This window comes from Phascolarctos cinereus, unplaced genomic scaffold, assembly GCF_003287225.1.
Source record: "Phascolarctos cinereus isolate Bilbo 61053 unplaced genomic scaffold, phaCin_HiC Scaffold_5;HRSCAF=322, whole genome shotgun sequence".
NCBI lineage: Eukaryota > Metazoa > Chordata > Mammalia > Diprotodontia > Phascolarctidae > Phascolarctos > Phascolarctos cinereus.
In genome coordinates, this window is record NW_027555958.1 from 398,687,969 (window position 1) to 398,714,823 (window position 26,855).

At 36.8% G+C, this 26,855-nt stretch overlaps 1 pseudogene; it reads left to right on the forward strand.

Moving 5' to 3' along the window:
- The first annotated feature begins 5,618 nt into the window (after positions 1-5,618).
- On the forward strand, positions 5,619-5,978 carry LOC110206745 (LYR motif-containing protein 1 pseudogene; annotated as a pseudogene).
- The last annotated feature ends 20,877 nt before the right edge of the window (positions 5,979-26,855 follow it).

Genomic DNA, 26,855 nt, shown 5'->3' on the forward strand with positions numbered 1-26,855 from the left:
GAAGAGATTTTGGTAAAGGTAAGGAGAAAATCATCTCATCTTCCAAAGCCAGGACAAAAAGAGGAAAGATGGAGTTTACTGAGAGATTTCAGTAAGGAACTGAGAATGACTGGGAGACTGCCATGGATAACTCTAATTTTTCAGTGAAGAATGGAGGAAAGTACTCTCTAGTGTAGATGTCTTTGGAAAAGAGAAACTTTGGAATTTATGCTCTGGTGTATACAAAAGGGAGTTGATCAGGGAAGAACACAAGGACTGGTGTACTGCGGTGATGTCCCAGTTGAAGCTGGAAAGCAAATTTGTAGTTAACCCAGCCATTGTACTTATGTCACTACCTCCAGTTCCTTTCCTCAGCATGGGAGCAGGAGCAGTGAAGAATACTAAGAATATATGATATTGGAGGTCTGGAAATGTAAGAGGACAATGAGGCAAAAGGTTTAATGTTGAGGTCTGTGTAGATGAACTGGTTTGCTTAAGAGTCATGATTTTGAAGAATGGAAAATAAAGTCAGTTTAGTGTGAGGTCATGGATTGAGAAAGAGTGTAATGGCTCAAAGATATGGTGAGGAAAGAGAATGGATATAGGAGAGGTTAAGACTCTCCAAGAGTTGGAAAGACCATAGGTCAAATAGAAAAATTCTATTTTTATATGTTGTGAGGGTGAAATATTTGTGGAATACAGACCAGATTAAGTTTAAGTCAAAATATTTGAGGGAAAATCAACATAAAAATTGAATTCCCCCAACATAAGGTTAGCATTTGGGATACAGAAGACATTAAACAGCTACTATACTTCTTGACTAAGAAGGGAGAACAAACTGGGGACAATGAGATAGTCAACGGGATTTGGACAGTGTTGCATACCTGAACAGAGCAAACCTCAAAGGAGGAGCATATATTGCTGAGTGAAAATACTAAGGAGAGAGACTGGAATGACAGACAGGAACAAAAAACATCCCTAATTCTCTCACTGGCTTAGTATTTTGGGACATAGGAGAATGTATGTACTGTATTCTTGGGGATAATCAGGAATATGGTGTTTTCAGGTGAGAGTCAGATTTCTGTGCCTTTAAGGAGATGAAATGAACATGAGATAAAGAAGTCTAATATGAGGGGTTTCTTAGGGTTAGCTGTCTGTTCCTCAAGGCCAAGTGGAAAGGGCTATGGAATTTGGATGGAGATCTGAGAGGAATGGTGCTGACACTGATGGGTTGAAGGACTAGGGAGAGGTGGCCAGGAAAAGGAGGTTTGATATAGACCAAATCCTCCCTTCCACCCTTATTAACAGTATTATCTGACATAGGGCAAGTCACTTAAATTCTTTGTTCCTCACTTTCCTTGTTTGTAAAATGCATTTAATTATAGCACCTATCCCCCAGGGTTGTCAAATGAACTACCATATGTAAAGTATTTTACAAACCTTAAAGTGCTAAGTAAATGCTAGTTATTGTTATTATTAGTTCTTGTAAAGTGTTGTACAATCCTCAAAGTATTATAAATATCAGCTTTATTACTAGATGAAATTTATATTTCTATATAAGGTATTTCTTTAGAAAGTAATGGCCTTATGCCCCTATGCTCTTTACTTTTAAAGTACAGTGAATCTCAAAAAGTATTTTATTTTTTAATCATCTTTATAATTAAAAACTAGGTTTCAGGCTCATTTTATAAACTCTTTGAATAAATCAGTCCTCCTAGTGTCAATTTGATTAATTTTCTTTTTTTATCTTTCTCACTTCTTCAATGTGACTAAGGTACAGAGTCAATTTGAAATGTGACCTTATGAGATTTGCATACTAGAATAAAAAGTACTATACATTTTTTATTCATCCCAGAATCCCTTATGAAAATTAAATTATATTTTAATAAAATCATATATATTGCCTAAGTTCTCTTGAGTTAACACTCACCAATCTGTATTAGTCAGGTTAACAGTCTGCTTTGAATTTCTGAAGTTAATTTTAATGTGACTGAGAGTCCTTTGCATGCTGTACTGATAGGACATCATTCCTATTGTGTTATTCTGTTTGTTTGTTTAAAGCATGCCTATTTCTCTCTTTCCCTTTACCACTTATGCTGCCCCTCCACCACTTTTAGACTTTATAAGGTAACTAGGAAAGGGTAAGTTGTGCAACTTCAGGCAAATCACTTCACCTCTCTGGGCTTTGACTTCCTCTTAAAAATAAAGTGGTTTTAGACATTAATTAATGTCTAAAATGCCTTCTAGTTCTAATATACTGTAACTTTTCAATGAAAAAACTTCACATGAATATTCTATAGAACAAGTTCATTTGCAAATATCAAAACTCAGGTTTATAGAATTTATACCATATTCTATAACACCCAAAACATAAATATTAAAATCAACTTCATTTACATTGGCAATGTTTAGATGCTAATTGTCTGAAAAGGGGAAAAGAGCAAGTTAGCCTCTTCTTTTGAGAAAAAAAAAGTGGGAAAACTGCTACAAATAAATGATGCCTCCAGAACCTCCCCCTGTCCAGCAACTTATGACCAATAAGCAATTTGGCACAGTGGTTCATTATAGAAGCTGACACAGCAAAAATGATTAAGAATTGAAGTTTTTTTTAGCAAGTAAGAAGAAAAAGGGGAAATTTGCAATAATTGGCATAGATTATATGATGGATATATATATATATATATATATATATATATATATATATATATATATACATATAAATAATTGGCATAGATTATGTGATGGATATATATGTAACTGTATATATATGTATACACACATACATATACACATATATGTATGTACATACACATAAATATTTTTTTCTGTTATGAACAAATTCTATGCCCAATATTCAGCTGATTTTCCTTCTAGAACAAAAGGTAAAAGTAAGGGAGCTCTAGGAAAGCGCCTCCATTTCTGTCTTTATCAGAAATAAATGTTTCATTAAAACAAACAAACAAAACCAAAACAATGGTCTTTCATGTAAAAACAAAGGGCAAAATCCAAAGCTGCCAAAGTGAAGTCTGGCTATTTAGCAATGTTAGAAGTCAGAAGGATGTGACACTGAAGAAAAGATAAAAGTACTATTGAAGAACTGGAGCCTAAAAAACTATGAGGTTGTTCAGATCAAGGGTATCTCGGAAGGTTTTGAAAAAGAAAAGCAGATTTGTGCAGTGAAATGCTGGCTAAAGGACATTGTTAGAAAATAGGATTGACTTTCTGGATAGCAACTTGACAGTTAGAAATTATTGAGTTCTTGTCCATGTAATGTATCAAAGTAGGTTGGGTTAAAATACAATTTCCTAAAGTATTAAAAATATGATATTTTTTAAATCTTAAGGAAAAGAAAGGGAAAGGGGGAAAATAGACTATATGTAAACATGTATGCAGTGCTATAAATGATCATATAGATGCATATGCATATGTATACCATATAACATATAGTTTGATAATAATAATAGTAATAATAATAATAACAATAATAATATAGTGATTACCACGTGTCAATGTATATGCGTGTGCATTTATGTGTATGTGTATACACATATGTGTGTATGCATCTGTATCTGTATAAACTTATATGTGTATATATTATAGATACATATGAATGTGCATACATATAAGTATGAATGCATATGTATACATGTAGGTATAGGATAGTGAGATCCTCTCTCACTAAATACACATACATATACACATCAATAAGGAGTTTATATATAAAATGGATATATATGTATATACATATATATATATTCCATATCTATCTGTCTATGAAATTACAAATTCAATGAGGTCCTTGTCAGTTATACTTATCTGTCTATGAAGATTTAGAATAATGTATATGTTGTTATTTATAGTTCAGTCAGTGCACGTGAAGCTTCTTAGCAGTGGCCGAGCAAGGTGAGCTGGGCTTCTAGCTGCTTTGAGGGAAAAGGATGCAATTCAGCTTTAGGGGTAAGAGACAAGAAGCTTATTTCTTGCTTGGTCTTATCAGGTGGTCAGTGCTTCTTGCTGTAGCATTCAGACCTCAAGACTGGTGTCAACAATTGAGTACCTCTAAGAAGGTTTCTGGGTAGCTAGATGACTCAATTGATAGAGCCCAGGGTCTAGAGTCAGGGAAGACCTGAGTTCAAACCCAGCTTCAGACACTTACTAGCTGTGTGACCCTGGGCAAGTCACTTAGCCTGTGTTTGCCTTAATCCACTGGAGAAGGAAACAGCAAACCACTCCAATATCTTTGCTTTGAAAACACCATGGACAACATGATCTGGGGTCACAAAGAGTTAGCCATGACTGAACAAATGAACAACAACAACAGCAATAATGAGGTTCAGTCAGAAAACAGTGATTGTGTGAACGCATCCTTCAACAGCCTTGTGAATAGGAGTTGGAACAGGGGAAACGGATTCATATGGAGAGCTCTGCAAATTGGACAGGGTCCAGGAGAAGTGGCAGGAGTAAGTGTTTCCTGTGGAGATTGCTACTATGGCCATCCCTCAGCTTCCAAGCCAGGGGACCCAGGGTCCTTTTCTCTCAGGGGGAATCTTTAAGTCAAATTAAAATGATTCTCAAAGTAGTGTCCCTTTTGAAATCATTCATTTAATTAATGTATCAAGAGAAGAAGCATTTGTTAGTCACATACTATGTTCCAAATACTGTGTTCTCTCCTTCGGTTGTCCCTGGACTAGCAGGAGAAGAAGCAGAAGAGGGAGCCCAGCAGAACTACAGTGCCCAGGTGAGATACAATGGTGGAATCCAACTTCACTGCAAAGGATGCAACCTGAGCCCCTTCAATACTCAAAATGCTATTATACCTTTGCTTCCAGCCCCTCTGCCAAAAATCAGACTCTGATGAATGTTCTCAGAAGTCATTCCAACATATTCTCTAGTAAATGTCTAATCTGCCTATGACAGAAATTTAAAGTAGAATAGATGTGTGAGAGGAATACAAAGTGATGTGAGATCAAATGATGGAGAGTTTGATTCTGATGGAAGTTAAGAGGAAAGATTTCATGGAGAATGTGGTTTTCAGCTAAACCCTGAAGGATGACAAGATGTCAGATAGTTGAAACAAGGAAGATGTTTTGGTACTTGGTCCAAATTGCCCATCCTCAGGTGCCTGAATAACTGATGAGTATGATTGAAGAGTCACTGTCAGTGATACTTAGGAGTCTTCGGATAATGAGACATATACTGCAGAAAGATAGATGTTGTCATGATTTAAAAAAAAAAAATAAAAGGAGGAGAGAGAATAGCATCTGACAACCAACTTCTTGGAAAAATTCTAAAACTTTCTCACCTCCCCTCCCTGGGGTGGGGGCGGAGGGAGGGGAAATCGCCTAGGCGGAGCTGTGCCAAACCACAGAGTGGTTAGGTAGGGGGTGGCGGCAACAGGAGATGGGTAGTGGGAAAAAGAAAACAGAAGGGAGGTGAACAGATTGACCGTGTTTTTAGAGGACACGCCAAAATGTGGTTCGGTCTGGCCTGGCTTGCAGGGCCAGACCCCGGTCTGTCCCCATCGGGGACTCCCGCTACCCCCTCCTCTCCTCCTCACTGTGGGTGGGGGAGGGGGGCGGGCAGGCTCGATGGACACAGTGTGAGCGTAAGAGCAGTGATCAGTCTACTTCACAATGCTGATGATCCTGTTTAGGGAGGATTGGAGAGAGCACAGGAGAGACTCACAGATGACAACAGCAACACGACAAGAAGTTCTCAAGCTGTACGGTAGGATTTTCAGGCTTGCAAGGAGGTGGCATGCAGCATCCGGGGAGACAGAAGACACCATCAGAGTAAAGCAGTATATTATAAATGAAGCCAGAATGTTGTTCCAGAAAAACAAAAATCTGACGGTTTCAGAACTAATTAAACAATGTATAGATGAATACATAGCAAGAATTGAAATAAGATTGCATTATCAGATTCCATATCCAAGGCCAATTCACCTGCCTCCAGTGGCCCTCATTCCCCTACAGAGTCATGGATTTCAAACCCAGTAGAAGCTAAGAAAATTTTCTGAAACATTATATCTCAAGTCTCACAATGAAGTTTCTTAATCCAAGAAAGAAATAGGTTCTCTGTATGAACTATGAGCCAGGTAGATGATGAATCTTTTTTACTTAAGTCCAATCAAATAAAGGAAGACAAAGAATATTATATATATATATACACACACATATATACACATATACACATGTATGTATGTACATACACATACATGCGTACATATACATATATATATACACGTATATATATATATGTGTGTGTGTGTGCGTGTGTATATATGTAACTGGTATTTAAAGAAGTGGTTAATAAACATTAAGAAAAGGAAGCAAAGACCACAGAGTCAACATGGCTTCATCAAGAGAAGCTCATACTAGACCAAGCTTATTTTCTTCTTTCACAAAGTAGCCAAGCCAAGTAACGTTATTCTTTCTTTATTCTTGGAGAAAAAAGTGGAGAGAGGTTAATTTAGCTAATAGTGGTTAGGTTTAGATGTTGTTGAATGTCTGGGATTAAAGACTAGTTTTTGATAATCCAATGTCAAATTGGTAAAAGGTCCCCAGTGAAGGAATCAAGATACCTGTGCTTGATCCTCTGCTGTTTGACATTTTTATGAATGTACTTGATAAATGAATGATGACATCAAATTTGCAGATTACACAAAGCTTGGCAGAATACCTAAACCACAGAAAATGAAAGTCAAAAGCTGAAGAGATATTGACAGACTAGAATCTAATAAGATGAAATTTATTAGGGATACATGCAAAGTCTTACTTTTGGGTTAAAAAAATCACTTTTGTAGGGATAAGATGAGAGACATGTTTAAAGAGTAATTTATCTGAGAAAAAAAAGATATAGGGTTTTTGGTGAAGTATAAGATAGTATTAATTATTTATTATTTGTTTGTATAGCCACTAAAAAAAATGTGTTCTTAAATGACTTGAAGACAGGACAAAGAGCGATAATTTTACCAAACTCTTCCTTAGTCAAACTGCAATCAGTGTTGCACATCAAATTTTAGGAAGGGCATCAGTAAACTGAATTTCATCCTGAAATTGTCAACCAGAATGGTGAAGACCTTAAAATCTGTTCTGTGTAAAGATTGGCTTAAGGAACTGGGTATGTTTAGCCCAGAAAAGTGAGTATTTGTTGAAGACAAGATTTCTGCCTTTAAATATTTGCAGGTTTATTCTATAGAAGAGGCATGTTCTATTTGACCCCAAAAGAAAAAAAAAGCAATAGGTAGAATTTGCTTAAGAAAACTTAGGAAAGAATTCCTAACAACAAGAAATATTCAGAAGAGGAATAGGCTGCCTCAGAAAGTAGTCTCTTTCTACCGCTATAAATCTTCTAGCAGGGGCTGTGAGGGAGGTTCTGAGGACTCAGGAAATCGGCAAAAAGTGAGTTGAGAAAAAAAAATTCCCTTTCCTTTTTATTCTCTCCTTCTTGGGAATCTTCTACATAAATGCGAAACTTATAGTGTCCTATGAAAATCCAAGGACATCTAAGTGGTACAGTAGATAGAGCATCAGATCTAGAATCAGATCTAGCCTCAAACACTAGCTCTGTAACCTTATTTGCCTCAGTTTCCTCATCTGTAAAATGAGCTGGAGAAGGAAATGGCAAATCATTCTAGTATCTTTGCCAAGAAAACCCCAAATGGGTTCACAAAGAGTCAGGCAAGACATAAATTACTTAACAAAGACAAGGTAAAGTCACTCACTACTTCCCATCAGCCCAGAACTACAAGACATTCTATAGAGCTGACCTCATTTTCAGGGATAAAAAGCTGCATACTGAGACTTCTGTTAAAAGATGAACCTGTCAAAAAGTGAGAGAGAAGAATCCAGGGAAACAGTCATAGTGATATGGTTAGGCTCCAGCTACAAACCAGCAGATCTCAGTATCAGCTTTGCCTGATTTAGGCAGTGCTGTCAGAGCAGTGACTGTAAGATTTGAAGGTTAAACTGAGTCTGCCTATTGAAGGATGCAGAGCGCTGTGCCATGGACTCCTTGCTAATGATCTGGCTCTTTCACTTCATGGCAGGTGGCTTCTTGGGGACTCTCCACCTGAGGGAAAGTTGGAATCAAGTGAACTCATGAGTACTGGTCTTTGGCTTTCTTTTCTGGAAATCAACCAGTCAGGCTGAATCATAAGCAAACAAAGCCAGAGGATATTTTAGGGAATACATTTTGAAAATTTTTAATTGTAAGAATTTTTAAAGTTTTGTTTATATCATCTTCATAAGGGAATCAGAGTAGAAAAGGGACTAGAGTGCTGGCCTTGTGGTCAGAAAGACATGGGTTTTGATCTTGCTTCTGACATTAGTTACGTGACCCTGGGAAAATCATTTTAATTCTCAAGTGTTAGGCAACTTCCTAAGACTTAGCTATTTGGTCATAGATGACTGCAGTCTATGCTGGTGGTGCTCTCACACTGAAGAACTCATAGATTCTTGACATATTTACCCACCCCTCCCTTGGGGTAGATTCTAACAGCCTCATCCAAAATTGAGTCCTCCTGGAAAAAGAATTTTAAAAAAATGAAGGTTGTTTGTCCTTTATGTAATAGTGTTACCAGCATTGCCCTAGTAATTTATGTGAACTAGTTCTCAAAAGTTAATAAAAAGAGAAATCCATAAAAAAGAGAGTAGATTCAAAACAGTAACTGTTTCCATTTATTTTAGCTGCTAGCTGCCTATCATTGCCCTAAATGAGAAAGACTGTAAATTTTAGCCTGTCCTAAATATAGCTGTGGGAGTTTCCTCATTAATAAGAACTACTACCATGTACAGTCATCTTGAAGTTGTTTTACCACTGAACTTCAGTGATTCTGGAGGAAAGAAGGAGTGAGGCTGATGATGACTTTGTGCAGTTCTGCCTCAGTTAAATCCAATTCATGTGCAAGTCAAGACATTACTCTGGTGATACCATTGGTCCTCTTCAAGAACAGAGTAGAACAATGACAGCAAAAGTTTCTGCATGAGGTCCCTGCACAGAGAGAAGGACTATTAGACCAGGTACTATGAGTTAAATCTTTGTCACAATATTTCTTCTTAAATGTGTGCCTCGCTAATATTATGTCTAAGTTTAAGTCTGCTTTTCCCATAAATGCTATGCGTATTTGTGGGAGGGAGCGAACCAGGTTTTTTAGGAGAATGCTTTGTATTAATTGTCTCTACCATATTATGTGAAGACATAACTTTGGTAAAGAACTAATTGAGACTTTTATATGACTGTCAATGGGGACTACTGCATTTGGTTCTCAGGACTAAAGTGGGAGAAGCATGGCATCTGAGAGTTAGCTCTAAAATCCTGAGAATAGTAGTAGCTGCCCTCTGAGGACCCAAACTTCCAATTCAAAGGTTGGAAAATTCTTGTTCTTTTTCTTTTTCTTCATCTTCTTCTTCCTCCTCATCTTCCTCTTCATCCTCTTCCTCCTCCTCCTCCTCCTCCTCCTCTTCTTCTTCTTCTTCTTCTTCTTCTTCTTCTCTTTCTCCTCCTTCTCCTTCTTCCCTTTCTCCTACTTTCCTCACCAGTATGGTCCCTCTTTAGATATCCTTGGGGAACCATATCCTTACATGTGGGTGTTCTGTCCATAGGAATATATATTTTGGTCATTTATATTTTGTAAGATATTTAGAGATTGGTGAGTTACATTTCTTTTTTTATCTTTTATTTATTTAGTTTTTGTTTAATTATTATTTATTTAATTATTAGAGTTTTTTTAAGCTAGAATAATTTACTTTTTTTCCTGTGTAGTTTTCATTTATAATTTCTTAGAAATATAGCTCTGAATAAAACAGACTTCAAAAAAGCCCATTGTGTTTCAAGGGCAGTGATTTGACTCTGCCTTTAAACCCAAATCATTGGCTTTCAATGAATGGCCAATAATAGCTTCCAGCCCAAGCCTCTGTAGCTCATTGTTTAAGCTTTGGTGGCCTAGACTGAGTATAAGTAGCATTTGGGTTCTTTCTGGTACATATTGATACTTTTGTGATGGCAAATTAGACCATCTTTTGTATTAATTCTTGCACAGTTCTTAGTTATTGTATGGATATTGCCTCAGACAAACTGAAGCCTAGGAAAGACCTTAATTTAGAAAGGCCAAGGTCACCCACTGTGTCCTGGGCTCACCAGTCATCTTGATTTTTTCTCACCACTAGTCTTTGATGACTCTGGCTGAGACTTTGAGGCTGACAACTTTGTGAAGCTCTGCCTTACCTCCTCTTTAAGAATGAAAAAGGAACAACAACAAAAATAATAACTATACTAGTTGGGAAGCAAAGATTATCCAATTATTTCTTCCTTCCATGCAGGCAGACATGGAGAAGGCTAGTTACATCACTGAAAAGTGTGAGGTTATCCCTCAAAGGTAATGTATCAGTTTCCTATCTAGTGAGGCAGAAACTAAATCAGTGGGACTCCAGGTTTCATAGGACATATTTGGTTACATTAAACTGAAAAGATTTTGTATGAACAAAATAATGCAACAGCTATGTATCAAATAAGGATATCAAAATCTATACGGTATAAGAATATTTGATATCCAAGATATATAGGCAACTCAGAGAAATAGACCAAGAACCATTCCCCAATGGATAAATGTTCAAAGTGTATGAGCAAACAGTTTGCAAAGGAAGCAGGATTTAAAGTCAGGCCTTCTTGACTCTAAATCCTAGGATCTATCTACTACACCACTTAGCTGTCCATATATTGATGTACCTGGAAAATAATACATACAATCACTACAATTTGAACAAAAAAAACAAACAAAAAGCTCAGAATACCTGAAACTGAATTATGTGAGGTTACAATGCTGAAGCTTAGTCCCAAAGAAGAAAGATGAGAAAGTACTTCTGTTCTTTTCTTTGTAGAGAAGTGGGAACACTACATATCATGTTAGATTTTTTTTAATGGTTTGGCTAATTTTGCTGAAATTTTTTTCTCTACTTTTATTCTTATAAGGGATTTCTCTCTGGGTGGGGAAAAGAGAGGGATACATTATGAAACATAAGTAATGTAATTGGTAAAAAATGCATCAATAAAATTTAGTAAAATACATGGCCTTTGTTCTCCAGGGATTTATAATTTAATTTGCAGATGAAACTTATTGACACAAGTGAAATAATTAGGCAATGAGTAATTGGAGCTAAAAGGCAACATTATATAGTGAATAGAGAACAGGCTTTGGAATCCTGAAGACCTGGGTTTGAGATTTGTTTCTTCCACATAACACAATCCAGTAATGTGATTTTGAGTAAATTAATCACTTAACATTTCAGTGTCCCTGCCCCAGCATTTTCTAAGACAGTTAGAAAGTTATAGAAAAGTTGCTTTTAATATCAAAGAAGGGAGTTTCTTCAACTCCAATGATTCTGTGACCTCATTGATTCTGGAATTCTTTCTAATAATGCAGAACAACATCTGCCTGTGCTTGTCAACCTGCATGACAGGTCCATGTTCTTCCACAATTTTATTACCAAATGGACTGGAGACCTTCCTCCCCATTTCTCAATAGCATGAAGGAACCAGTAGAACACCATGGATGCCGATTTGACATCCTTTATTCTTGTTATGTGAACAGCCCACTTTCTCTTCCTTTCATTCAATTCCTTATTTCCATTCTTTGGATTTTTTTTCCCCATTGCTTATTTATTGTAGCCTGCTCATCATCACTTGAGACTTCTCCTTTGTCTTCTGTACAGTACTTATATTTAATTTTTTTTCAGAATTTGTTGTATTCTATATAACTTGCTGCTATACATCCAGAGGGGTAGTATGTTAGTTTTAAATTTTGCATTTATGGAGGGACTTGGGGTCACTAAAAGATCTTTGTGGTTTGGATAGGCACAAGAACAAGGAATGGGTCTGGAGCTGTCTTAATTGGTACAGAGATAGCAGCTATTGTGAGTAAACATTATTGGCAATCCTAAAGGCAATCCAGGCTCCTTTCCTCTACTTGTTCAATTTCAAGCTGAATTTATTGATTATCCGTACTATTTGTCCCAGATATATGTAGAGAATTTGGCTACTTACTCATCCTCTGCAACAGATGTTGTAAGCTTGTTTCCTTCATGGTGGTCTTTCTGCTTATTTTCATCATAATTATTGTAATAAGAGAGAGATAATCAAGTACTCCATAAAATGGTGTTTCTTGTTGCAAAGGACGAGTCCAATTCTGTCAAATTCTTAATTTTATTAACCTAGGGGAAACCTGTAATCAGCCTTGCATTTATCTACAGCCTTCTTTCATATTCTAGCTTCATTTATACTGAGATGATCAGCACATTTCAGTTCCTCTAGTAATATGTTGACCATGTTTATTGGACAATGATTTCACTTTGAGTAGGAATAGCTAAAATGATTGTTTATAGAATATCAAAAATAGTTTGATTCATCATCTTCTCTGTCCTTTTTTTCATTTACTCAAACAGTGATACTGCAGAGGTGCAGAATGATTCACAGAATTGTGGACCGTTCTGCATTTTTCTTTGTTTCATTGGTTGTCATTATTATAGAATTCATCACCTAGTAGTCAGACTACTGGATATGAGCCTTTTTATACTTAACTAGACACTTCCTCAGAAAGCAGAAACAGTCTGTCATCAAACTATATCCTAAGCCTTTCTTTCATGGTAGAAGCTGGCAGAACTTCTTTTGCTCCATTTGCATAACTTTCAAACATTTAAGATCACCTACACCCAATGTTGATGATAATGATAATAACTAGCATTTATATTTGTGGCAGCTAGGTGGCACATTGGATAAAATGCTGAGCCTGGGTTCTGTAAGACAGGAGTTCAAATCCAGCCTCAGACACTTACTAGCTATGTGAATCTGGGCAAATCACTTAATCCTGTTTGCTTCAGTTTCCTCATCTATAAAATGAGCTACACAAGGAAGTGTTAAACCACTCCAATATCTCCAATATATTTTTTTTTCAGCCAAAAACAAGGTTTATTGAAGATTCACCATATTAGCTAGACTCTTAAGGAATCTGAGCCTCTGTGGGCTATTGGCTAGATTGTAAAAATCTGCACAGTGGCTAGATTTATAAGAATCACAGCAGTGGCTAGATTATAAGAATCTGAGCAATGGCTAGATTATAAGAATCCCAGCAGTGGCTGGATTATAAGAATCTGAGCATCTTAATGGAGACAAGGTGGACCTTATATACAGAAAGACTGTGGGAGAGACCTAGAAGTGGTCAGTAAGCTGGAGTAAACAGAACTCCTGGGCCTCTAGGCCAAGGGAGAATGTAGCCTAGCTAGGATTAAGGGTGGGAAATGGCTGCAGGTCATACACAGGGAGGTAAGACAAAGAAAGGCCAGGCTGGGTTAACAGAATTGGGAAATTGGGTATAGCCACAATGAAAGGCCATTTGATGGGATTATAGCCTCAGGCAAATGCCAGAGATTTGGCCATGTGGGAAAGTCCAGGGTTTTTCCTTTCTGGGATCTAGATCCCAACCTCCTCATTCCCCCCTCAAACAAATGGGACTCAAATTCTTTTGGAGTAAGGGGCGAAGGTCTCAGCTTCTGAAACTGCTTCCTGCTGGCAAGGGGCATAGAGCTGTCCTTGCCTTGAGGGTGTCCCAAAGAGGAAGTTGATTGAACAGAGCACAGGTTGCATCCAGGGAATGATGGGGGGGGGGTGACATTGGCTGGTACCTGCTGTTTGCTGCCAACTGTAGGTGAATGGCCTGTAGTCTGGAAGACGCATATCTGACAGAAAAGACTACAGGGCCCAGGTATAAAACAGGGATAATTCAGTTTTCCAACCATGCAGCATTCAATCCACCTCATAGCCAGACTTAAGAATAGCCAGATGGGTAACATTCCCTTTCAAAGGAACATTATGGAGAAACTGAGCCAGGAGGATCCCACCTCAAACTGTGGTTAAAATTGCCCTCTCAGCTTTTCCCAATGCTGACTTCCCACCAGTATCACCTTCTCTGAGTAGCTTGTGGCATTTCTTTCAGATGTTGGATTATTGATTATCAATGGATTATGACCCATCAGACAATTTATAATATAATCCTATGAGCTTTTACCTCAAACAGCAAGTTTTACTAATCACAGCTAAGGAGAAACTTTACCAGGATTTACATCTCAAACTTAAATTTGTCCTGTTGTAAAAAGCCAATCATTAGAGAGTTCTATACACTTGGAAATTCTCAGCAAGCTATACATAACCCAAACAAACCTTTTGGCTAGTTTATACATCAAAACAATAACCAATAGCAGCTAAATTATTGTAGCAGTAACCAAATTATGAAAAGTTGCTTGCCATAATTGATACAAAAATTTCACCAATTTGAAACTTGAAACAAACCCATTACCAGTCAGGTGACTTCAGTTTTGTTAAATGCACTTCCAAATTACTTTCCCCAGAGAATCAACATCTCATCATTAACAGTTAAAACTACAAATTTAAAAGTGCATGCTTAGCCAAGTTTGGAGGCTAGCTTCATTACCTTGAGCAGGATGTGCTGAACCTGGGTGATGCTTCCAGGCAAAGGTTGCCTTAGATCCCAAGGCCATTACCAGGGGGGCCCACACTGTAGCTTCTGCCCCTCCCCACTCCTTCCTTTCCCAGGTGGGGGAGGGCAAAATCAAAGGTGAGGGTTAAAGGGTGAAACTCTCTTCTTCTATGAGAGGGGTTAACAGATACCCTGTTGACTCAAGGGAAAGAAGTGAAAAGGTTGTACAGTTGTTTCAAAACTCCTTAATGATCAATGACAAAACCTCCAGAATCTGCCAAGATGTTTTTAGCTGTTCTAACTTTCCCCTGTAACCTCCATGAAGGAGAATTCAGGGTTTTAGAGGGAAGGGAGTAAGTAAGCCTCAGGGAACCAAAAAGCAACTGCAGTTTTCCCCCAATTCTCTACTGCCAAGAGAACTAACAGGTGGGCATACACTTCCAGATAGGGCATCTGTCCTTGTCCTCCATGATGTGAAAGGTGTATCCAGGTCCATGGCCTTGAACTAACCCAGTGGACCAAGAGCCTGAGAGAGTCAGGCCAAGTGCAAGATGAACTTGTAACTGTCTGCCTGAAAAGCATCTCCAAGCCTTGGTGCTTGGAAAGCAACCCCGGCTGCAGAGCAAGAAAGGGAGGGAGAGACAGCTTACATACCTTCCAGTCTTGGCTGGAGAAGAACTTGGGTTTAGGCAGTTTCCCTGTATGGGCCACCAAAATGATACGGTTTAGGGGTTCAGGGGTGCTGGGACCCAAAAATCACAACAAATGGGTCCTGCCTGAAAGAATTCGACCTCAGCCTTATGTCAGCCAAAGACAAGGTTTATTAGAACATCCATCATATTAGGCAGACTCTTAAGGAGTCTGAACATTAATAAGGTATTGTCTAGATTTTAAGAATCTGAGCAGTGGCAAGATTTTAAGAATCCCAGCAGTGTCTAGATTATAAGAATCTGAGCTAGAACTCTATTTCTTAGCCAGTAACAAATGGTATTGATGACTGCCACCTTATAATATAGTTTTAGATCTGATATAGCTAGGATACCTTCCTTTGCATTTTTCCCCCATTAATTATTTTGATATTCTCAAAATTTTTTTTCTTCCAGATGAATTTTATTGTATTTTTTCTAGCTCTATAAAATAACTTTTGGTAGTTTGGTATGGCACTAAATAAGAAAATTAATTTAGGTAGAATTGTCATTTTTATTATATTAGCTCAGCCTACCTATGAGCTATTCATCTTTTTCTGTTTGTTTAGAACTGATTTGAATCACGTGAAAAGGGTTTTGTAATTGTGTTGATATAATTCCTGGGTTTTTCTTGGTAGTTAATGATCCTGAATATTTTATATTGTCTACAGTTTTTTTGTTTAAATGGAATTTCTCTATCTCTTGCTGCTGGGCTTCTTTGGTCATCTAAGGAAATGCAAATGGTTCATGTGGGTTTATTTTACATGCTGTGACATTGCTGAAGTTGTTAATTATTTCAAGTAGTTTTTTAGTTGATTCTCTAGGATTCTCTAAGTATGCCATCATATCATCTGCAAAGAGTGATAGTTTTGTTTCCTCACTGCCTACTCTTTTTCCTTTTTCTCCTCGTATTGCTAAAACTAACATTTCTAGTACAATATTGAATAACAGTGGTGATAATAGGCATCCTTGTTTCACCCCTGATTTTATTGGGGAAATTTCCAGCTTATCTATATTACATATGATGTTTGTTGATAGTTTTAGATAGATACTATTTGTCATTCTAGATACTCCCCTCTATTCCTATGCTTCTAGTATTTTTAATAGGAAGGTGTGCTGTATTATGTCAAAAGCTTTTTCTGTATTTATCAAGACAACTGTATGATTTCTGTTAGTTTTGTTACTGACATGATCAATTGTGCAGATAGTTCCCCTAATATCGAACCAGCCCTGCACTCCCGGTATAAATCTCACCTGGTCATAGTGTATTATCCTTGTAAAAAAGTGCTGCAATATCTTTGCAAATATTTTATTTTTAAAAATTTGTATCAATGTTCATTAGGGAAATTGGTCTATACTTTTCTTTCTCTGTTTTGGTTCCTCCTGGTTTAGGTATCGGCACCATATTTGAATCATAAAAAGAATTTGGTAGGACTCTCCTATTTTTCCAACTAGTTTATATAGTATAGGAATTAATTGTTCTTTAAATATTTGGTAGAATTCACTTGTAAATCCATCTGGCCCCGGATATTTTTTCTTAGGTAGTTCACTGAAATCTTGTTCAATTTATTTTTCTAAAATTGAGTTATTTATATATTTTATTTCCTTTTCTGTTAATCTAGGCAATTTATATATATTTTAAAGTATTCATACATTTCACTTAGATTGTCAGATTTACTGGCATATTGTTGGGCAAAATAACTCCTTATCATTGCTTTAATTTACTCTTCATAGTGGTGAATTAACTCTTTTTTTCATTTTTCATACCGGTAATTTGGTTTCCTTTTTTTTTTCTTAAATGAAATTAACCAAAGGTTTATCTATTTTATTGTTTTTTCATAGAAGCAGCTCTTGGGTTTTGTTTTTTTATTAGTTCAATAATTTCTTGATTTCCATTTTATTAATCTCACCTTTGATTTTCAGAATTTCTAATCTGATATTTAGTTGGGATTTTTAATTTGTTCTTTTTCTAGCATTTTTAGTTGCATGTCAGTTCATTGATCTCATCTTCACTTTCTTCATGTAAGCATTTAGAGATATACAATTTCCCCCAACATCTGCTCTGGCTGCATCCCATAAATTTTGGTATGTTGTCTAATTATTGTTCTCTTGGATGAAGTTATTGATTGTTTCTATGATTTGTTGTTTGACTTACTCATTTTGTAGGATTAGGTTATTTATTTTCAATTAATTTTTTGTCTATCTTTCCATGACCATTTATTGCATATAATTTTTCATTTCATCATGATCTGAAAAGGATATATTTAATATTTCTGCTTTTCTGTATTTGATTATGAACTTTTTATGCCCTAATACGTGGTCAATTTTTGTGTAGGTGCCTTGTACCACTGAGAAAAAATATTTTCAGGGCAGCTAGGTGATGCAGTGGATAGAGCACCAGCCCTAGAGTCAGGAGGACCTGAGTTCAAATTAGGCCTCAGACACGTAAACACTTACTAACTGTGTAACGCTGGGCAAGTCACTTAACTCCAATTGCCTTACCCCCCCAAAAAAATACACACACACACACACACACACACACACACACACACATTCCTTTCTATCTCCATTCAGTTTTCTCTAGAAATCAATCATATCTAATTTTTCTAAAATTCTATTCATCTCCTTAACTTCTGTTTTGATTACTTTTGTGATTAGATTTACCGAGTTCTGAGAGGGAAATGTTGAGGTTCCCCATTAGTATAGTTTTACTGTCTATTTCTTTCTGTAACTCACTCAACTTCCTTAAGAATTTGGATGGCATACTACTTGGTGCATATATGTTTAGTGTTGATATTACTTCATTGTCTATGGTGCCTTTAAGCAAGATACAGTTTCCTTCCTCATTTCTTTTAATTAGATCTAATTTTGCTTTTGCTTTGTCTGAGATTAGGATTGGGTTTTTGTTTGTTTGTTTTTTTGTTTACTTCAGCTGAATCAAATATATTCTGCTCTAGCCTTTTACCTTTACTCTGTGTTTATCTCTCTGCTTCAGATGCATTTCTTGTAAACCAGATATTGTAGTATTCTGGTTTTTAATCCACTGTACTATTTGCATCCATTTTATGGGAGAGTTCATCCCATTCATGTTCAAAATTATGATTACTGTATATTTCCATCCATCCTATCTGTCCCCCTGTTAATACTTTTCTCTTTTCTTTCATCCTGTCCTTCCTCACCATTGTTTTCCTTCTGACCACTGCCTCTCTCAGTCTACCCTGCCTTCTATCTGATCCCCTCCCTTTTTCCCTCTTTCCCTTCTTACTTCAGCACTCCCTTCTTCCCTTCCTATCCTTCTCCTTTTTCTTTTCCTTTCCTCTTCTACTTCCCCACAAGACAAAATAAAGTTCTTTACCCAAATGAGTGTGTATGTTATTCCCTCTATGAGCTAAATCTGATGAAAACAAGGTTCAAACAATGCTTACATCCTCCATTCTTTTCCTCTATTGTAATAGTTCTTTTGTGCCTCTTTATGTAATGTAATTTACCCTATTCTGTCTCCCCCTTTCCTATTATCCCAGTAAAATCCTTTTATTTTCACCCCTTATTTTTCTTTTTGATATCATCACATGAAAGTCAAATTTTACGTATATGATGTATCTATGTATACCCCTTTCAACTGCCCTGATCGAGATATATTTCTCAAGTTGTAACGATCATCTTCCCATGTAAGGGTGTAAACTTTTTAACTTTATTGAATAACTTTTTTTTTCTTTTCTGTTTATCTTTGTATGTTTCTTTGAGTATTGTATTTGAAGATCAAGTTTTCTGTTCATCTCTGGTCTTTTCATCAGGAAAGTTTGAAATCTCCTATTTCACTGAATTTCCAACTTTCCTCTGAAATACTATGCTCAAATTTGTTGCATAGTTGATCCTTGATTGTAATCCAAGCTCCTTTGACTTCTGGAATATCATAATCCAAGCCCTCTGATTTATTTAATATAGTAGCTTCTAAATCCTCTGTGATCCTTCTGGAATTTGGCTACAATATTCCTTAGAGTTTTTTTTTTAATCTTTTCCAGGAGATGATCAGTGGATTCTTTCAATGACTATTTTATCCTCTAGTTCTAAGATATCAGGGCACTTTTCCTCCATAATTTCTTGAAAGATATTGTATAGGCTCTTTTTTTTTTTTTGATCATGGCTTTCAGATGGTCCAATAACTTTTAGATTATCTCTCCTGGATGTATTTTCCAGGTCGGTTGTTTTATCAACGAGTTATTTTAATTTATCTTTTTTTTTAATTCTTTTTTATTTTGTTGGATTGATTCTTGATGTCTCATAGAGTCATTAGCTTCCACTTACTGAATTCTAAATTTTAGTGAATTATTTTCTTCAATGAACTTTTGTACCTCTTTTTGCATTTGGCCAATTCTACTTTTCTAGGAGTTGCCCCCCATCCTAGTAATACTTTTTTTTCCATTTGGCCAATAAGGAATTATTTTCTTTAATCAATTTTTGTCTTTCCTTTTCCAAGATGTTGACTCTCTTGTATGCCTTGTATTTCTTTTTCCCAATTTTTCTTTTACTTCTCTTATTTGATTTTTTAAATCCTTTTGAAGCTCATCCAAGAAGTCTTTTTGGTCTTAAGACCAGTTTATATTCCCCTTTGAGATTTCACATGTAGTTATTTTGACTTTGCTCTCTTCTGAGTTCTTCTTTTAATCTTCCCTGTTACCATTGTAGCTTTCTATGGTCAGGGCTCTTTTTTGTTTCTTGCTCATTTATTGGGCTATTTCATGGCCAGAAACACTGAGCCTCAGTGGCTGATCTGTGCTGTGGCTAAGAGCCTGCTGCTGACTTGCCTGTGTCTGTGTTGGGCTGCATTGCCCTTCTACTTAAGTGAGATGGACCTTTCCTGAAGTCTCTCCAAGTTATCTTAAGTTGGAAAATTGTTTCACTCCCTGTTTTTGTATGTTCTATTGCTCCATAATGCATTTAGAAACTTGATTTAGTGTTGTATCCGAGGGAAACTGGGGAAATTTTGGGCTTTTCTCCTCCATTTTCAAGACTAATCTCTAATATACTAACAGGTTTCCCCAAGCACCAACCAGACTCTGGCAGGGTGTCCAACTTCACTGATGAATTATACTGTGGAATACACTTTGCAGTTTTCTTGGTATTGGTGGAGTCTCTGCCAGTTATCCCTACTTTCCCCTTCCTATACTCTACCATTCTAAAGCAACAAGCAATAGAACTTACCACTGAACACACATTCTTTGTGCAGTGAAGGTAGAGATACAGGAAAGAATTAATTTTGCTCTGCCCTGTGGCTGTGCAACAGTATTCCTCCTGAAAACTAAGCAAAACAGGGAACCAAGGCAGTATAATAACATGCATTTAAACCTTCACCAGGCATGGAGGAAAAAAGACTGGAATCTAGCTGAACCCATATCTGTTCTTTCTCTCCGCTCTCCTCACTAGAATTCACTAGGGAAGATACTGAGGCTGATGACAAATGAATTTCCCAGCATGGGAAGAGACTAAGATGACTTTGAGGTCTAACAGTCAGGAAATTGTTATCAAAGGGGAGATAGTCAGAAAGTGAGCATTAGGAAAATATTTAAAAAGGAGTGAAATTACCAGAGAAAAAAACTCAGTTAAAAACATTAGGTACATGTAAATAAATCAACAGGGAAGAAATTAGTATCAGAATATGACCTCCAGATCATCTAAATGAGTCTGAATTTTTCAGAATGTACCCTAAAGGAACTGCCCACACACAGTCAGAGTTAATTTCTTTGGCCTGCTTAGGTTCTGAAATGGAAAAACATTGAATTTCCTGGCTTCCTTTAAGTCCTGGGACATTATTTGGGCAACAAGTGGGAAAGAGATGGACACTAGAAGTTCTTCAGTTGTGCCTGACTCTTCATGATCCCATTTGGGGTTTTCTTGGCAAAGACACTGGAGCGGTATCTTTTTCCTTCTCCAGCTGATTTTTCAGATGAGGAAATTGAAGCAAATAGGTTTAAGTGACTTGCTCAAGGTCAAACAGCTAATAAGTGTCTGAGGCTGGATTTGAATTCAGGAAGATGAGGCTTCTTGACTATAGGCTCAGCACTCTATCTATTGTGCCATCTAGCTGCCCCATTGTGTAATATATATATATATATATATATATATATTATATTATATATATATATATATATATATATATATATATATATAATATATAGGTATATATAATATATATATATATAACATATATATACATATATACATATAGGTATATATGTATGTATGTATATATGTACACACATACATATATGTATGTATATACATGCATGTATGTACATATGTACACACATACATACATATATATTATATATACACACACACACATATGTATATTCACATACATATCCATGTACATACGTATGTATAGGACAGGGGCAGGTCTGGACCTGTGCCCCATGTCCTTTATACTTTCCTCAAACACTAAATTATTATTATTATATTATTATTATTATTATTATTATTATTATTATCATTATTATTACTAAATAGAGAAGTTCTCTTTTCACCCTTTTCTCCTTGGCCAACTGTAACACAGGGGAAGAAAGGGACAGCAGCAGAGAACAAAGAGATAAATGCATGAAGACATAGCCTCTTCAACTGAGAAAGTCTTCAAAGAAAATTGAGTGCTTTAAGAAAAATCTTGAAGGTCATCTTGCAGGTCTGCTAATTTTTTAAAATTATTGTTTTTTGTCAATGAAGTCCCTCAAAATTGTGTTTACTCTGTTAAGTTCCTCTTTCTTAGGTCTCTGACAAAGGGACTTCTTATAATGAATATAACAAAGTACCTATTTTCTCACCTGGCTAGGCCAGGAAATATACTGATTTAAAACAGGTTGAGACATCTGAAACATTTGGGCTAATGGTTTGAGCCCAAAGCAGGATTGCTCTTGTTTCCCCATGATTCAGGCTAATCACAGGCTAATTCAGAGCTGCCACCCAAAGGGGTCACCCCACCAGTTTCTAAAACAATTTTTGCTCTGGACTTCTGGGAGGCAAGATGGCAGAGTAAAAAGGTAGTCACTCTCACCCTTGCCTAACAACCTCTGAAAACCCAGAAAATATCACCTCAGAAAAAAAAAAAAACCTGGAACAGCTGAACTATAAGAAAGAAAGGGAATAGCAGTGCAGCAGTTCAGCAAACAGATCTCCCAGTGCCTCAGCAAAAATAAGGGAAGCAGCACTACAAAAGGCCCCAGGCAGATAAGCACCCTGCAGCATTCATCTGAAAAGAGCCGAAGAAAACAAGTTAGAGTCTTTATAAAGTCCCAGCCTTGCTGATTCCAACCCAACACCAGGTAAGCTGTCACAACCTTACAGACCCCAGCTGTCAATCAGGAGATCCTGAAGCGCAAGTGGTAGAGCAGGCAAACACCAACAATTAGACCTCAGAGTGCTTCAGTGAGGGCAGGGGAACAGGTGGAAACAAGCTCAGAAAACCATCAGATGCCTGGGAACTCTACTACAAAGGAATCTCCCCATGCACTAGCAGAAATGAGGGAGGCATCAGTGCAAGGGGTGCCAGGCAGAGAAACACCCTGCAGATCCCATCTAAAAGGAGCTGAAGAAAGCTAAAGGAAAGGAAAAGCAGGCAACCTAGAATTGCCTGAAAGTTACAGCCTTGCTGATTCCAGCCCAACAGAGGTAAGCTCCCAAATCCTACAGCCTCCAATTGCCAACATAAGAGGTCGCAGCACACAAAGCCAGTGACCAAGACCATGCTCCCAACACAAGAAGCTTTGTCAGTGCCCTCTGTTCCCCAGCAGGAGAGCTCAATCTCTTTAAAGGCCAGGGAATAAAGAAACCATGAGTAGAAAGAAACATACCATAGATTCATATTATGAGAAGAGTGAAGATCAAGTCAGAAATTCTGAAGAGGACAACATTGTCAACAAACCCACATCTACAACATCAAAAGGGAATATGAACTGGTCTGAAGCCCAAAAAGCCTTCTTAGAAGAGCTCAAGAAGGATTTTAAAAGTCTAATGAGAGAGGTAGAAGAGTCCTTAAAAAATACAATTGGCCAATTGGAAAAAAAGTACACTGAAGAAAACAAATCCCTTAAAAATACAATTGGCCAATTGAAGAAGGAAGTACAAAAACTAAAGAAGACAATCTGTTAAAAACTAGAATTGGACAAATGGAAACTAATGACTCTATGAGAGAGCAAGAATCAGTCAAACAGAAACAAAAAAATGAAAAAATAGATGAAAACATAAAATACCTCATCAGTAAAACAACGACCTGGAAAATGATCCAGGAGAGACAATTTAAAAATCATTGGACTACCTGAAAATCATGATGAAAAAAAGAGCCTGGACAGTATCTTTCAGGAAATCATGAAGGAAAACTGCCCTGAAGTCCTAGAACCAGAAGGTAAAATAACGAGAGAAAGAATACATTGCTCACCACCTGAAAGAGATCCCAAATTGACGCTAAGGAATATAATAGCAAAATTCCAAAATTACCAGATGAAAGAGAAGGTGCTGCAAGCAGCCAGAAAGAAACAATTTAAATATCATGGAACCACAGTCAGGATTACACAGGACCTTGCAGCTTCTACATTAAAAGACTCAGGGCGTGAACATGATATTCCATAAGGCAAAGGAGCTTGGATTGCAGCCAAGGATCAACTACCCTGCAAAAATGAGCATGATTTTTCAATGGAGGAGATGGATATTCAATGAAATAGGAGATTTCCAAACCTTCCTGATAAAAAGACCAGAGCTCAACAAAAAATTTGATTTTCAAGTACAAGATTCAAGAAAGACATAAAAAGGTAAATGGGACAGAAAGATACAAAATAATGTTAATAAGGGCAGACTGTTTACATCCCTACAAGGGAAGATGACACTTGCAACTCTTGAGAACTGTATTGTTATTACACCATGTTAAAGGAGTATACATAAAGGGGGTGGATATTAGTTGACTTTGATGTAATGATAAAAAAAAATCTAATCAAGTGGGTTAAATGGATCCAAGTAAGTGGATTAGTCTGATCTTAGAAAATGTACTGAGAAAGGAGGAGGCAGACAAGGGTAAATTATATTACAGGAAAAGACAGAAAATCCTATTACAGCAGAGGGAAAGAAGGGGGTGAGCATTGTTTGAACCTTACTCTCATCAGATTTGGCTCAAGAAGGGAATAACATAATCAGTTAGGTATAGAAATCTAACTTGCCCTATAGGCAGCAGGAGGGAAAAGGGAAAAGAAAAGGGAGGGGGGATAGAAGGGAAGGAAGAAGCAGTAAGGGCAAAGGAAGAAAAAGGAAAGGGATAATAGAAGGGAGGAGAGAATGAAGGAGGCACTGGTCAAAAGCAAAACACTGGTGAGGAGGGGAAAGGAGAAAGGAGAAAGAAAAGCATAAACGGGGGAAAGGGACGGAGAAAATGATACAGATAGTAATCATAACTGAAAGTTGAATCACTATTTTTTTCTCTTCTGTTGAGTTTTGTTTCCTTTTTTCTGATGGTTCCTCCTACTGATGTTAATTTTTACTTACAACTTCACTAATGTGAAAATATGTTTAATAGGAATATAAATGTATAGCCTATATCAGATTGTGTGCTATCTTGCAGAGGGTGGTGGGGTGGAAGGGGAAGACAAATTTTAAACTCAAAAGCATGTGCAAGTGATGGTTGATAAATCAAAATAAATTAATGAAAAAAAAAGAAAATTCTTAGATTTGAGGAGTTATCCACAAGTTTCTTCTTAGGTGCAAAGATATTTGAAAAGGTGTAGTAGGAGTTATTTTGAGATTTCTCTTTGGTGTCCCATATTTGTCCTTTCATTTAAATCTGACACTATATGAACACATACACCCTCACAATCAACAATGGCCAGCAACCTAATGAGAGGAAGAGAGTCTGATTATTTTGTCAGAAGGGAAGTCAAGGGACTTAGGGTAAGGGTAAATCTTAAGACCCAATCCCCAGTATAAGTATTGGCTTGAGAATGAGGTAGCTCTCCTATTGAGAAACGAAGTTCATACCTTGAGCCCTTACTTTCTACTACCTGTGAGACAAGTCTTGGGAGACAGGGACATCTGATGGGAAGGTAGATTGAATCTTGTTCAATAGATTATACAATCTAAGAGGCATCCTGGCACTGAGAAATTTATAAAAATTGAAAATCAAAATATAACCAGAGTTAAGCATTATATCAACATTTTTAAAATTACCAAAGGTTTTTCCTGCTTGGAGTTTGGCTTCTGGTGAAAAGACTAGAGGGAAAATTGTTCTTACCTCCCTTCAGAGTGGAAAGAAAACTGGTCTTGGTAGAAAACTCATTGAGCTTTCTCAGTTATGAACTGAACCATTTTTTTCTGAGGATTCCCAGTTATCCTACATATGACAATAAATCATTAGGGAATTTGTCAGGTTAGGTTTCTGGAGAGCCCGAGGAGAATCTCAACCACCTGATACAGCCTGTGATCAGAGGTCAAATAGCTTGAGTAGCCCACCTGAAAAAATAATAGCCTGCTGAAGGAGACTGCCTGTGGATAGCCTTTTAGATTATTGGGGTAGAGATTAATTTTGGTGACTTTTGAGCCCTGTCTAGAGTATGCAAATAATCAACAGCATTCTGTGGAAATTTAGGACAAATAAGTAATATCTTTCAAAGAAGAAAAAAGGGTACAGAAAGGGGGACCAAATGGAGGAAGGATTCCAGGGAGAACATTTGCCATGCAGCTAGAAGAATTGTTATCAAGGTACAGAAACATTCCTCGTTCAAAAGCAACTAAGATGAGGTGACCAGATATTTTTACAATTGTCAAAGAAATCTCTTTATTCTAAGTCATCAGGGTTGAGATAACCATTATGAGATAGATAGGCAGCTATAGATGTCTCCTACCCAAGGACAACAAATAGTTTTTTTTTTAAATTAAATTAAATTTTTTTAGGCAACTGGGGTTAAGTGACTTGCCCAGGGTCACACAACTAGTATGTGTCAAGTGTTTGCTCAGAGGCCAATTTGAACTCAGGTCCTCCCAGGGCTGGTGCTCTATCCACTGCACCACTTAGCTGCCCCTTTGTTTGTTTGTCTGTTTATTTTTTTACAAATTGAATGAGCTCCATCTGCTTTACAGCATCTTGAATTATTTATTATAAGTTATATCTCCTTCACTAATGAGGTCTTAGCCCCAGTTGTTTCTGTATTACAGGACTACAAGTACTACTGGGGCTCTTTCAATTTTGATACTCTTTGACAATGCACTGATAACTCCACCCTAGTTACAAGTCTGTTTGACAGTACAGATCTTGAGTCTCTTTTCAAAGAAATCCAGACTTGTTTGAAGTCGCCTACCTACCTTTACGATATTCTCACATGCAACCCTATTCTATGAAACCGTCCAGAAAAGAGGTTAGAAAACTGAGACATTTCTTATAAGTAAATCAAATAAATAACCATAAGACATTATAATACTATTAACAATGCTTTCTCCATGGAAGTAAAAGACCTTTAAAAGATTTTGCTTGCCCAAGCAATGGAAATAACAACTTGACAAATACCATTGACCTAAATCTTCCCACCTCATTTTGTTCTATAAATAAATGTTATCCTTGAAACTTTTGAGATTGTTTTCTGAATCTATGTTTTCTCTCAACTTTTTTGACTTCACACCCCTCTCAGGAAAATAAAAATGACCATACACTTTCAACATATGTATATTTACTTATTTAT